This window comes from Cheilinus undulatus, linkage group 22 (assembly GCF_018320785.1).
Source record: "Cheilinus undulatus linkage group 22, ASM1832078v1, whole genome shotgun sequence".
In the NCBI taxonomy this organism is placed as follows: Eukaryota; Metazoa; Chordata; class Actinopteri; order Labriformes; family Labridae; genus Cheilinus; species Cheilinus undulatus.
Genome location: NC_054886.1, coordinates 30063398 through 30077258, shown reverse-complemented (window position 1 = coordinate 30077258; position 13861 = coordinate 30063398). Strand labels below are relative to the sequence as shown.

The 13861-nt window shown below is 36.5% G+C and overlaps 1 pseudogene; it reads right to left on the bottom strand.

Annotated features, from left to right (window-relative positions):
- Positions 1 to 10549: 10549 nt before the first annotated feature.
- Positions 10550 to 13091, bottom strand: LOC121504324 (annotated as a pseudogene).
- Between the last annotated feature and the right edge of the window lie 770 nt (positions 13092 to 13861).

Below are 13861 nucleotides of genomic sequence, written 5' to 3'. Positions count from 1 at the left end.
TCATGAATTCCAAGCATTATTCAAGTAAGGAATTAATTAATCAATTAGTTCATTAATCAATCAAACAGTTAAATGAAATCAATGAAATTTAAAGGGCTGTAGGCACCGGCCAAAAAGAACAAATGAGGGGTGGTGAACGTAGCTAACCATGCAATGGGCCATTGGACCAGCCACCACCCCTAACTTAAACTACCTAACCAAAAATAATGACTCAAGATGGAAAAGAAAACAACGAGAACACATGACTACTTGGGCACGCAGGTGGTCGAGTGGTTTAAGGCATAACCCATGTATGCGGGCAGCCCGGGATTCGAATCCGCCCTGTGGCCCTTTACCACGTCTCTCCCCATCTCTTCCCTGTTTCCGAGTCTATCCTTTAAAAAAAAACGACTACGGGCGAAGTACAGCCAAAATAAGACAACAAAACCCAGAAATCTTGACATGCATGGGGATAAATTAACTAAGGGGGAAAAGAAACGCTTGGAAAAATTACTTAATTAATGAAAAGAGAAGGTTAACCAAACAAACAAACCTCCTCGCATGTTTGTCCTTGGAGTGTGTGTGGCTCTCTGGCTGGCTTTGCTGCTCTCTGTTCTGCATGCTCCTCTGCCCTGCCACTCTAAATACTCCCCTCCCCCACCACTGAGCACAGATTGTGCTCAGGTGTGTCAGAGCCTGCAGGTAGAGGGAGGAGGGGAGCCAGGGGGAGCAGGGAGAGAGGAGACATGCAGCAGCCTGCAACACGTAACAATGGATAATTGCTAATAATAAGTGATACTCTGAATGTCTACCGAGTCCTTTCTCCAAACCTGTAGCTTTAATTTCTGTCTCAATTGTAAGTTTTCACACTTTGAATCACTGAGCAGGCTCACCACCTTCAGCTTCAGTGTTGTTTACCTTAGCAACAGTCTGCAGCTGCACCTGCCTTTGCCACCTCTCCATCCGCTGCTGACGTCTCCACTCCATCCCCTCCGGGGTCATCATCATCTGTCACTCCTGCTACTGTCTCCTCTGTTTAAAGCAAACATCTCGCCAGGGAAAGGGCTGCATGTCAGCCTCCTCTCTGTCAGGCGGCGCCTCCATCAACCCTCATCATCAGGGACGCCGTCATAAGGAACATGTGCATGAGGTGGCGGTCACGCTGTCATTCCCTGGTGCCACCGTTAAGGACATAGCGGAGAAAATTCCTGACATCAGGAAATCCTATCCGAAGGTCAACAGACTCATCATCCATTCAGGTACAAACGACATTTCCAAACAGCAGTCTGAACTTTTTAAAACAAGATTTCCTCCACCTCTTTAACGCAGTAAATTAGTCCCTTTTAGGTGTTTTTATTTCTGGCCACACCCCCACCTGTGACCAAGACGTGGGGTGTTCCAGCAGGCTGTTAAGTGTAAACACCTGGTTCTCCTCTGCCTGTGGCTCTCATAACGTAGGCTTTACTAACAATTTTGATGCCTTCTGGCAGAGAAGACATCTCTTCGAGGCTGACAGGCTTCAGTTGCCATCTGCTGTCCACCAACCTGACATCCAGCATGCCCGCTTGTCAGCCCAGTCCAGCAGAGACTGATGTCCCCCTGGTCCTAGTACCTATCATTTCAGTTCCTCTTTTAACAGTAACGCACACCCTACTGGACTCGGATCCTCTGATTTTCCCAACTACTCACCTGTCGCTGTCATTATTACCACCAGAGAGCACACCGACTACCACCGCAAATCTGCATAATCTTAAGCACATAATCTCACTCACCCCACCATCTGATCCCCCCAAACATCACACACTACACTTAACATGGCCCTTTGAAATGTGAGATCTCTTTTTGACAAGAATTTTCTCATTAATGGCTTTATTTTAGACAATAATACTGATGTTATGTTTCTAACTGAAACTTGGCTCAGCATTGATGCACCTGCAACCCTTATTGAAGCCTCTCCTCCTAACTACCAATTTTCATATTCTTTTAGACAAGGTAAAAGAGGAGGGGGGACAGCCACAATTCTTTAGCACACCATGGTTTTAGAGACATTTTATGTGATGAGTATTTATCTTTTGAATATCACTCCTTTGTTTTTAGCATTCCTCCCATACTATGTTTAACCATCTATAGACCACCTAAACGTTGCACCTCTTTAATGACAGAATTTTCAGAGCTGCTCTCTTTTATCTATCCTAAATATGACAAAGTTATTATTTTAGGTAATTTTAAAGCTGTACATAAATTTACCTCCGTAGTTCATGACCAGACAGTGTGCCTGTTTATAGTTATCAGGCTGACCTGCATCTCAGTAGTTGAATTCAAAAGGAGTACCATCACTCCAGAACCAGGTACCCTCCTAAAAGATCAGAGCAGCAATAAAAATGTACATCATGGGCTGAGGGAAGCTTTAAGTAACATTTTGGTTGTAGTCTTCAGTAACGTACCTGCTGCTCGTCTGAGCCTCCAAGCCATGTGAGTGGATATGAATGAGTGAGGCCCAGTATCAATGACTGAATAAAGTTCTGCTCACTAGAGCTGTGCACCGACGCAAGGTGCCCCCCTCGGCTCAGACAGGTTTTCTAAAGGGTTGAAACATCCACAAAGAGAGGCATTAAGTGGTGTCAAAGTATTACAGGCTATTTTTCCATATACAGTCTGTTGCTTTTAGGTAGATGGATTTGATTAACCAACAATATATATTCTAGATCATTTTACCTGAAGATTTTCCACAATATGTTGATATTTTGTCAAATAAAACTTAAATAATTTAAAAAATATACTAATTAACAACCTTTGCTTAACAAGAAGTTAAAGAAAACTATCCAAATGTCACCGTTTTGCCACATTTTAACCAAAACTCTGATTACCTCAGCATTAGCCCAAGTCATTTGTGTTGAAATGTAGAGGAAACAGCAGCCCCCGTAACCACTCCATTTGTGGGGACAAGATATTGATATCTGGACGATGCGATCCTCATCTGCACACAAATTTACAAAAGAAATGATGATTGGAGGAGGACCCTATCAGATCAAAGCGAGGCACATGCCACTAGATAATTGTGCCCATTTTGGGCCCAATGCTCTCCGACAGAGTGTTTTCAGCAGCAACTTAACAACAAAGAAGTTTCAAAAATGGGAAAAGACACAATACCCGAAGACTTAAATATAGACTTAGAAAATGAAAATGAAACCTTTTAGCTCTACTCTGTCTCATATTGGTTCAAGGTCTTTCAGTTTTCTAAAACTAGAGAGAATGCCAGCTCACCTTCCTGAATGGATACTTCCACTGTCTTTTCATCAGGCGCTGCTTCTGCAACAGCCGGATGAATATGACAGCAGTCACTGACTTTTTCATCTGTACTTTGCATGCACAATAATATCTCAAATTTCAGTCTTTCTGTGTTGTCCACTATCCTTGCAAACTTCCAAATAAAAGGACTAAACACAGCAGGGACAAAAGGACATCTTTGTTGCTTCTTGGCTACAGAATGCTAAATAACTTGATTTTAGGTGGTGTTCATCAGATCGTTTTCACGACCTAAAAAATAGCAAAAACAAAAAAAAAAAAAAAGAAAAAAGGAGCCTATTGTGTTGAATTTCTGAAAAAAACAAAAACTCACCCCATTGAAATGATGGTTCTCCCATCCACGCATCAGGCCCTGCTTGTGGGAAAGCTGAAAGGTTTAACAGAACAGTCAGTGACTCAATTTACACAAAGTTTTCACTCCATAAAAACAACGATTGTATGCTAAAATGTCAAATTTCTCTGTTAAACTCACCAGCAGCATTAGTCAGGACCATCCCGGCACAGATGAGTAGAAACATGGCCAGCGTCTTCATGGCTGAGTTGATGCAGGTAGTAGAAGTGATGAATGGATTTTGTCATCTCTGTCCTGCTGGACAGAGCGTCTCTTATATACAGTTATCTTATCTTTATATCTTAGTCTAGACAAATACCTCAGAATCTTATCAGATTGAAGGCATCATGTTGGATTATTTAACATGTGGTATTTACTTTTGATGGCTGTGAAAAGTTTAACCAATAAGAAAATCAAATATTTAACCTTGAGGTTCAAAGAATCAGGGTGGCATCTAAATGCAAATATGAAGAGGACTGGCTTTAAAAACAAGCATGTGTCATGGTTTCTCTAGACTACACAACTAAACTATCAGATTAGAGTCCTGGAATTAACCCTTAAAGACCTAGGGCATTTTGGGGGCGACTCACTCTTCTACATTCATTTTTTTTTTTTTTTTTTAACATTTCTTAAGCAGTTACCATCAAGTCATATCATTTTAATGAAAACAACCTAAAGTTTCAGTCTAGCTGATTTAGACTGCTGTTATTATTCATGATTAATCACATCATTTGTTTAGTTTTAACAATTTTTAGATTTTTAAACGTTCTTATTATCAAGTGTTTATTTTCATTATTTTAACTTTGCAAACTTTGAAAATGCTTTTTACAAAAAAAAGTATTATTGTTATTATTATTCCTATTATCTATAAATCAACATTTAAAATACTACCATTTACTTGCATTTTTGTTTGAGATAAATTAGCACAAGTATGGTGTTTAAATGAAGAAATATTAAACAAACTAGAATTTTTAAACTTATCTGTAGTTTGTAAATCAGATTGTCTTAATTAACTGAGCAATAATATTTATAAACTGCAAACAAGCCCAGAAGACAAACACATCAGGTAGAAAATAACTTCTGCTGTAAAGTGAATGATCAGGTGTGCTGTTACCCCAAGGTAGCTGAAGTTGCTGACTGATGTCCAGTGGTCTCTTGCCAGTGTAATAAATGTAGCTCAGGCCAGCTGCTCCACTTTAGTTGCCTTTTTAGCAGTCATACAGCTGACAGATTCTTGTGACAGTAGTTCTCATAGGTGTTCTGTGGTGCGGGTCACCTGAGGCGACCCGAATGATGTCTTGAAGCCCCTTGTCATGAATGATGTTGATGGTCTGCTTTCTGGCGACCCATTAGCGATCATATTAGTTAGCTTAGGTGTTGTCGTTTTGTGGTCATATGATTATATTGCGTTTTTTTTTTTTTTTTAACGCGTTTAGCTTTCCAGATTAAACACGAGTGTTAACACGTTTATATGAACAGGCCTAAAATTATTATTTGAGCATTAACAGCAAATGAAAAAAATGCAAATATATCTATACAATTTCCCCTCACAAGCAAATGAACCTTATTTACTAAAAAAAGAATATATTGTTTGCATTTTCGAAAAAGTTCAAATTATCCTCATAAACACAAGATCAGAAATATTATGATGCAAAAAAATGCAAATCATTTTGATAAACAACACAAAATGGAAAAAATATTCCCAATGCAAATGAGCAGAGTGCAAACAAGACAAGACATTCTTAGTGCAAATGATCAAAAAGTACAAACAATCTGAAAAATATATGTTCATATTATTGACATTTATTTTTGTAAGATTTGTAAGCTGAAGGAAATCAAACTCTATTGGATACACTGATGACAAATGCTTAGTCATTCTTACAAGAGCATCACGTCTGAGCAGCAGCCATTGACTATGACCTGTATCCTTAATTCACACAGATAAAGCAAATATTTGCCTATCATGAGTCAATGTTAGTCTATGTACTCCTATATGCAGAACTGGCACTTTAGTAAAAGCTGTTCAGTTATTTGGCTCAGGTGTTTCCTTTTGCATATTTCAGCTTTGTACTGATCAGATCTGTCATAGATGCTTAAATGCTGCAGTTCTGCAACTGCCTATAAAAATTTCTCTGTAAAAAAAAAAAAAAATAATTTATTTAATTAATCAATTGCATGTTTAATTAATTAATGGCAAATTTAATTAATTCATGTATTATATATTTATATATTTCATTTTGGCACTCTCAGTCCTCCATAATTATTATTATTATGATTATTATTATCATTATGATTATTATTATTATTATTATTATTATTATTATTATTATTATTATTATGCCCTGAGATGGGTCTATAATTGGCAGCAACAATTATTATAATTTTTATTTATTTATTTATTTATTTTTTGCAGTGTCATTATTATTATATTGTTATTATTATTATTATTATTATTATTATTATTATATTTTATTATCGTTACTGTTATTATTGTTGTTGTCATTATCATTATTATTGCAAGGCTCTAAGATGGGCAGCAACATTGATATAAATGTTTTGTTTTGTTTGTTTGTTTGTTTGTTTTTTTTTGTTTGCTTGTTTTTTTGCCGTGTCTGATTAAAAAGAAAAACCTCACATTGATTATCCTAAGGACAACACATGTTGACTTCCTATATTTGGCTTTAAAGTTAATGTTATATTCTTTTTTTCCCCCGTCTTTAAACAACCCAGCCCTTAAAATTACTTTAGCCTGAAACATGCATATCAAATTTTTATTATACGTTTGGAATTCTAACCCTTCAAAGGCCAGTATATTGACAAAACTTTACTACACTTAATAGAACAAAATCATAAAAACTCAAATAAAATAAACACACACAGATGCACACACTCTTTTTACCCCCCCCCCCCCCCACACACACACACACACAGACACCCACACCCACACACACACCCACCCACCCACACACACACACACACAAACTTGCATTGTCTTTTTAGGACAAAAAGAAAAATTTCATTGGCATAATAATTTGTCATGTAGTGTATCGACCATGACTGATGTATTATATCAATAAAAAGGTAACACATTCAAGGGAGTGAACGTGTTTTATAGTCACTGTATCTCTGACTTAACAAATATTTTAAAACCTTATCAGGTTCAAGGTGTCATTAAGGACCAGCTACCATCTGTTACTTGATCAGAAGGCTATTCAAAGTTGATAAAGAAATAAGGAAATTTAATACTTAACCTTGAGGTGGGCTCTAAAGAATGATTTCTTGTTAAGGAGGTAGTGGTGGGTCCTCAGACCAGACCACATACAAACCCCTGCCCAAATCAAATCACATCAAAACTACTTCTCTGAGGCGTAACCACAAGGAGGTTTTCTTTGTTGAGTTTATGTATCTAACTGGCTCTGAAAGTCTCACTATGTAAGTGTTTTAACAGTATCAGTGAATTCCTTCTTTGGAAATTCAGCTGGGCTATAAACGTCAAAAACAAACAAATGAAAGAGCCACAGTCAGGAAACACAGATGACATAGGTACAGTATGGAGTTATAGTCCTTAGGTTTTTGTTGTTAGGCCTCAGAAGGGTGGGTTTCCTCATGTGCTTGATAAAAAGTGTTAATGTAGTTGAATGTTGGTGTAGAAAATTCAGAACAGTTGGATAATTTTTACTATACTTGCCGTCTTTATGATTGGATAAAATTATTCCCTTCTAAGAAAATCCAACTGAACTGAAGACTTAATCTAACACAAATAAAATAAAAGAGTCATGTGTCTCATGAGGAGTTGAGCAACCACATGTGGAATCATACAAACCCAGAGAACAGTCCCTCCCAGTACTGTTATTAAAAGTATCAATGCATTTGTGCTGGATCAGCTTGTAGCATTCCTCCTGGATGAAGCTTTAGTGTAGTGACAATTAATATTTCTGGAATGACATAAAAAAGAAACATCTTAGTTTTGAATGAAAATACAGGTGAAACTGACAAAAGGAGGTGGTAACAGCATTGCAGAATTTCTCAGAAATGTCCCACCTAAACTTTCTGGTGATCAGGACAACAATTTCAGCAATTCCACCCCTGAAATATATTTTCTGTAGATGGATTGTTTATGATACTTGGATATTATGGTTATTATTATTATTATTATTATTATTATTATTATTATATAAAAGGGAATCAAAATTAAATGTTTCAGCATGGAATTCGACACAAGAATTATTTTTTTTCTTGTTCTGAGTGTTAAATGAATTATCTTTTGTAAATACAGGTGTTTGTATATGGTGTGATTACAGTTTGCTGGATGTGATGAAAAATATTACTAAATATCATACAGGAATGAGTTTAATCCGTGTTTTTGTGTTATTTCATCTGAACAGAGTTTGTAATCTAGCAGTCTAAACCAGCTCTAACAGTCTGTCTTGTAGGTCTTGAATTCTGGACTTTCAAGTGTTAAACAGCAAACTTTTAAACTGATAATGAAATGTAAATTAGAAGCTGAACATCCTAATAAACCTTTAGTTAGTGTTGAATATTGATTTTCTGTCGTGTTTTATACTTGTCATTATGTTTGTAAAATAGAGGAGGATTGTGATGCTTTGTGTACAGTCTACCAGTAGGTGGTGCTGCTGCTCACACAGTAGCTATGGAGTAGATAGGAGATGAACCACTGCAGGGCAACAATTCCAACACCAACCCCATGCTTCAGGCAGATTGATCAAAGAGCCATGATCTATTCAGACTCATAATAGCTGCTTTTTCTGTGTTTAGGCCTTTATTGTGTTGTTGACAAGAAACAGTTAAAAATAACAAAATGGTAACATTGTTCCAATCCTTTCACAGTCAAAGAATAAAAATACAGTTAGAGACTAGAATGGCCGTCTGAGGTTGCTGACCCACGCCTAAGTAGCACCGCCAAGGAACTCATGCTCCCATTGATTACTATGGTGTTCAAAATTCAAAGTGCGAGAAAAACCGAACGGCTGTGCAGATCATCACCAAAATCTGATCAATTCTTCCCTGTCACTATCCCAATATTCCCTGAAAGTTTGGTGAAGATCCGACTTTCCGTTCTCGAGTTGTCTTGTACACATACAAACAAACAAAGAAATGAACAGACAACGATATGGAACCTTTTACATAACCACCTGCTGATTTCATCGGTGTGGGTAATAATTATAATGGTACTTATCTACAGTTGAAACCAGAAGTTTACATACACTATATAAAAAGGCACATAAACTTTTTTTTCTCACCGTCTAACATTAAATCAGATTAAACTTTTCCTGTTTTTGGTCAATTAGGATTACCAAAATTATTTCTATTTGCTAAATGCCAGAATAATGAGAAAATAATTTTTTTTTAGACAACTTTTTTACTTTCTTCAAAGTCAGAAGTTTACATACACTAAGATTACTATGCCTTTAAACAATTTGGGAAAGCCCAGATGATGATGTCATGTCTTTGGAAGCCTCTGATAGGTTTATTGACAACATTTGAGTTAATTAGAGGCACACCTGTGGATGTATTTTAAGGCACACCTGAAACACACTGCTTCTTTGTGTAACATCATGGGAAAATCAAAAGAAATCAGCCAAGATATCAGGAAGAGAATTGTGGACTTGCACAAGTCTGGTTCATCCTTGGGTGCAATTTCCAGAAGCCTGAAGGTGCCACGTTCATCTGTTCAAACAATTATACGCAAGTATAAACACCGTGGGAATGTCCAGCCATCATACCGCTCAGGAAGGAGACGGGTTCTGTGTCCCAGAGACGAACGTACTTTGGTCCGAAAAGTGCATCTCAACCCAAGAAGAAAAGCAAAAGACCTTGTGAAGATGCTGGATGAAGCTGGTAAGAGTGTGTCATTATCAACAGTCAAATGAGTCCTATACTGACATGGGCTGAAAGGCCACTCTCCCAGGAAGAAGCCATTACTCCAAAAGAAACATAAAAAAGCCAGATCACAGTTTGCAAATGCACACAGGGACAAAGACCTTAATTTTTGGAGCCATGTTCTGTGGTCTGACAAAACTAAAATTGAACTTTTTGGCCTTAATGACCATCGTTACATTTGGAGAAAAAAGGGGGAAGCTTGCAAGCCTGAGAACACCATCCCAACTGTGAAACATGGGGGTGGCAGCATCATGTTGTGGGGTTGTTTTGCTGCAGGAGGGACTGGTGCACTTCACAAAATAGATGGCATCATGAGGAAAGAACATTATGTGGAAATACTGAAGCAACATCTCAAGACATCAGCCAGGAAGTTAAAGCTTGGGCGCAAATGGGTTTTCCAAATGGACAATGACCCTAAGCATACTGCCAAACTTGTTACAAAGTGGCTTAAGGATAACAAAGACAGTGTTTTGGAGTGGCCATCACAAAGCCCTGATCTCAATCACATTTATTTATGGGCAGAGCTGAAAAGGCATGTGCGAGCAAGGCGGCCTACAAACTTGGCTCAGTTACACCAGTTCTGCCAGGAGGAATGAGCCAAAATTCCTGCAAACTACTGTGAGAAGCTTGTGGAAGCATATCCAAAACATTTGACCCAAGTCATACAGTCTAAAGGCAATGCTACCAAATACTAATGAAATGTATGTTAACTTCTGACTCTCAAGAAAATAATAAAAAATTGTCTAAAAAATGATCTCTCTCATTATTCTGGCATTTAGCAAATAGAAATAATTTTGGTAATCCTAATTGACCAAAAACAGGAAAAGTTTAATCTGATTTAATGTTAGATGGTGAGAAAAAAAAAGTTTATGTGCCTTTTTATATAGTGTATGTAAACTTCTGGTTTCAACTGTATGTGACCCTCTGGATTAAACATTATAAAGGAAATTATAGACTTCGAAAAGTATTTGAAAGGACATTGCTAAGAAAATGCCCTTTTTACTGTAGGTGCCTCTGTCATCCAAAGAGACTTCATGGTTTCATCGAACAGACGAATGGCTTTGTGTAATAGTAAGGCTGATCATCAAATTTTTTGTAACCTGTGAACAGACAGAGAGAGGTAATTAGAGATAAACTGACTATTAATGGCTTGTCTAATCTCAGGTAATGAGGTGAAGTATCTAAACTTCAGGTACAGTACTTAAGTACATGACTGCATATGTTAGTGCAGATAAAAATGTCTGTATTACGCTCAGACCTCAGAAAAAAAGAAAATTTCTCCAGTTTCACATAAATTTACCTCCAAAGTTCATGAGCAGACAGCAAGCCTGTGCACGGTTATCAGGCTGACCCACATCCCAGTAGCTGAAGTCAAAAAGAGTACCATCACTCCAGAACCAGGTACCCTCCTAAAAGATCAGCGCAGCAATAAAAAATGGACATCAAGGGATGAATGAAGATTTTGGTAACATTTTGATTTTAGTCTTCAGTAACGTACCTGCTCTGCATCTGAGCCTCCAAGCCATGTGAGTGGTTATGAATGAGTGAGGCCCAGTATCAATGACTGAATAAAGTCCTGCTCACTAGAGCTGTGCACCGATGAAAAATTCCCTCCTCGGATCAGACAGGTTTTCTAAAGGGACGAAAAATCCACTTCGTGTCAAAGTATTATAGGCTATGTTTCCACATACAGTCTGTTGGTTTTAAGTAGATGGATTTGATTAACCAAACAAATGTATTTTAGATTGTTTCACCCGAGTATGTTCCACAATATATTGACACTTTCTCAAATAAAACATAAGTACTTCAAAAATTATGCCAATTGACAACCTTTGCCAGACAAGAAGTTAAAGATCTGCACACAAATTTATAAAAGAAATGATAATTGGAGGAGGATCCTATCAGATCTAAAGTGAGGATGACCACTAATTAATTGTGCCCATTTTGGGCCCGATGCTCTCTGACAGATTGTTTTCAGCAGCAACTTCACAACAAAGATGTTTCAAAAAGGGGAGAAGAAACATAACTTCATATAATTAAAAAACTGATGGATAAGTAATACCTGAAGACTTAAAGATGAGAAAATCAAACAGAGACTTTTAGCTCTTATCTGCCTGTCTGTCGTGACATAAATGTAATGGTTTTCTCTAGAATTTTTGTAAAAGCTTAATTTTATGAACTTAGAGATGTTTTTTAATGACTGAAATTTGACCTAGTGGTTCATGACACAGTTGTGTGTGTTTTTAGAAAAAACAAACAAACAAACAAACAAATTATAATGACCATGATTTGTGGTTATGTAAAATCAATAAGAGGGTGAAACATCCACGGGGATGAACATGTTTGTAGGTGCAGTATCTTGTCTAAACAAATTCTTCAGAACTTTATCAGGTTTAAAACATCATAAGGGCCATCTCACATGTGTCACTTCATCTGAAGCCTGTGCAAAGTTCAACCAATAAGGAAATATAAACTTCAAAAACAAACAAATGAACGAGCCATAGTCAGGAGACACATGACAGTAAGTACAGATGGTGTTATATTCTTTTTTTTTTTTTTTTTTTTTATTAGGCCTCTAAAGGAAGAGTTTTGCCTCATGTACTTGATTAGAAGTGTTAATAAAAGTTGAATATTGATGTAGAAATTTCAGGAATTATGGGTAGTTAGTACCATGGTTGTTACGTTATGATCAGATAAAATGATTCCCTTCAAAAGAAATCTAGACTCAATCAAACAAACAAAATTAATGAGACATGTGTCACAAGAGAAGTAGAGCAAACACGTGTAGTTGTCAACATCACCACAGTGTTGGCTGGGATTATACAAACCCAGAGAAAGGGCCACGCTCAGTCCTGTTATGAACTGTATCAATGTATGTTGAACTAACTTTTGAAATTTTTTTGCCAAATTGCTGCCATTGTTAACCCTTTTTTTTTTTTCTTTTTGCCATATTCTAAACACTTTTTACCATTTTTCATGCCGATTTCTGCTTTTTTTTTTTTTTAAGGCACATTTTGGTACTTATCCATGTTTGGTACCATGGAACCATACCCATGATGGTCCCTTTTTAACTAATTTCCACCATATTTGATGGCCTTTTTGGCCACTTTTTATTTTTTTTACTCATATCTGCTGCTTTATCCCTATTTTAAAATTTTCTTGCCACTTAAAATCAGTATTTCACACATTTTACTACTTTATTCTGACAATTTTCTAAATGTTAAACCAATTTGACCACTTTACAACTTTTTTTCAACCTTTTATACTTTGAACATTGTATTTCCAATTTTTGACACTATTAACCCATTTTTGCACGTTTTAGTCAAATTTAACCTCTTTTAACCCATTTTTGCACTTTCTAACACTTTCCATCATTTTTGCAGCCTATTTTTCCACTTTTATCTATTTTTGTTGCTGCTACTATTTTTGCCGCTGTTAGCCACTTTTTGCCCCTGTTAGCCTTTTTTTTTTTTCAATTTTTTTTTTTTTTTTTGATGATTTATCCCTATTTTTTTTTTGCCTCCTTTCACCCATTTTTGCCACTTACAATCAATACTTTCCACTCTTTAACCATGTTTCACCAGTTTATTCTGCCAACTTCCTACATGTCACATCTATTCATGCATTTTTGTCGCCACTTTTTAAACTGTATTTACCAATTTTCTTCAATTTTTTGCCACTAATAACAGACTTTTGCCACTTTAGCCCAATTTAACCTCTTTTGACACATTTTTGCCAGTTTTAGAGCAAATTTACAGCCCTTTTTGGCCACTTCTATCTCATTTTGTTGCTACTTTTTTATCTTTTTTTGCTACTTTTTCCCCACATTTTTGCCACCTTTATAATATATTTGGCGCTTTTGAATTAATTTCACCATATTTGATAACCATTCTGGCCACTTTTTATTTTTTTTACTAATTGTTGCTGATTTATCCCTATTTCCTGCCTCTGTTAACCTTTTTTTGCCACTTAAAATCAATATTTGCCACTCTTTAACCACAATTCTCCACTTTTTTCTACCAATTTTTGACATATTCCATTGATTTTTGCATTGTTTTGTCACTTTTTACACTGCTTTTACCATTTTACTGTTTTTTCACTATTAACAGATTTTTGCCACTTTAACCTTTAACCAATTTAACCTCTTTAATCAATTTTTGCCATTTTTAGAGCAAATTTACTGTGCATTTTGCTACTTGTATCTAATATTGTTGCCACTTTTTAGCCAATTTTCACCACTCTGATAACCATTTCTACCACTTTAAATTTTTTAACCAATTTTTGCTGCTTCATTTCATTTTCTGCCTCTTCAAACCAATTTTTTTCCTCTTTTAATGAATATTT